The sequence below is a fragment of the Marmota marmota genome, unplaced genomic scaffold, assembly GCF_001458135.2.
Source record: "Marmota marmota marmota unplaced genomic scaffold, marMar, whole genome shotgun sequence".
Lineage (NCBI taxonomy): Eukaryota > Metazoa > Chordata > Mammalia > Rodentia > Sciuridae > Marmota > Marmota marmota.
This window is the reverse complement of record NW_026000026.1, coordinates 11097475-11098902: the sequence shown is the minus strand read 5'-3', so window position 1 is coordinate 11098902 and position 1428 is coordinate 11097475. Positions and strand designations below refer to the sequence as shown.

At 34.5% G+C, this 1428-nt stretch overlaps 1 non-coding gene across 1 annotated transcript; it reads left to right on the top strand.

Annotated features, from left to right (window-relative positions):
- Positions 1-797: 797 nt before the first annotated feature.
- On the top strand, positions 798-900 carry LOC125619274. The gene has a single exon (XR_007350762.1). It is a non-coding gene; the product is annotated as a U6 spliceosomal RNA (small nuclear RNA).
- The last annotated feature ends 528 nt before the right edge of the window (positions 901-1428 follow it).

Genomic DNA, 1428 nt, shown 5'->3' with positions numbered 1-1428 from the left:
CCAACACCAATCAGCTGATGAAGCAATAAACAAAACTGGTACATCCATGTGATGTGATGTCACTCAGCCCTAAGAAGAAAAGAAGTGATGATACATGCTTGCATAAGAACATAAAAGAAATTCAAAAACATAATTAAAAGTAAAAGAAGCAAGACACTAAAACTGAAGGCCTGACTTGGAATGGATGGAGAACTAATTACTTCTGGAGCTTCTTAGAACCAACAGCCAAACTACTTATGAACTTTTGATTCAAAAACTGCTGCTAAAATTGGGGATGAGTTACTAGTTTTGGCATTTTTCTTGATAACAAAATATTTTTAAAATATTAAAGTCTATAAGTATCAAATACATAAATTTAATTTATATTTATTTAATAAAATAAATACACAAAGAAATTTAGAATTGTCTTTGTGCATGTGAAATATTTCTTACAGGAAAAGAAAGATGCAGAAAAATTTGCACATAAAAATTAACATGTCCACACTGCTATTATGATCATGTGCCACATTGCGATGTCTGGATCAATCATGATCCAGGTAGGGCCATAAGATCATCATGGAACTGTAAAGTTTCTGTCTCCTAGCACAAAACATTGCTCATGTTGTGGTAGTGCTGGATGTAACAAACCTACTGTGCTGCCAGTCATACAAGAGCACACTACATACAATAAAGCATAATAAAAAACACTTGATAATGACAACAAATCACTATGCTACTGGCTAATGTATTTACTATGCATGCTGTCATTATTTTAGAGAGTACCTGTTCTGCTTACATTAAAATGTCGACTATCATCCTCGCTTTGGCAGCACATATACTAAAATTGAAATGATACAGAGAAGATTAGCATGAGCCTTGCACAAGGATGACATGCAAATTTGTAAAGTATTCCACATTTTTATTTAAAGAAACAATAAATAAATAGAAGTAAGACTAGTAGTGTAGAGAAAGGGGAATAGGGGGAAGAAGGAGGGAGGGAGAGAGGAAGCCCTGGGTACTGAAGTGGAGCAAATCATGTTCCATGCATGTATGAGTAGGTCAAAACACTATTATGTGTAAATATTATGCACTAATAGAAACAGTTTTAAAAATGTGTACTGTAAGACATTCTGCATGCTCTGCTTGTGGTGCCTTATACATTTCATGTGTATTGCATCTCTTTATGGCATCACTTTCTCTTGTGCTTTATACAATCTCATGTTGTTTTGTTCATCATGGCCCTAGGAACAGTAGGTAATTCCATACAGACTAATTAGCTTAGGCATGTAGTAGGCCACACCATTTAGGTTTTGGAAAGTGCAGAGTATCATGTCCATGTGTGGACAAGTTCACTTAACAACACGTCTTAGAGTATATCCACACTGTTAAGCAAAGTGTGTGTGTACATACATAAAATGTTTTTAGAAAGATAAGTAATTTACTGACATA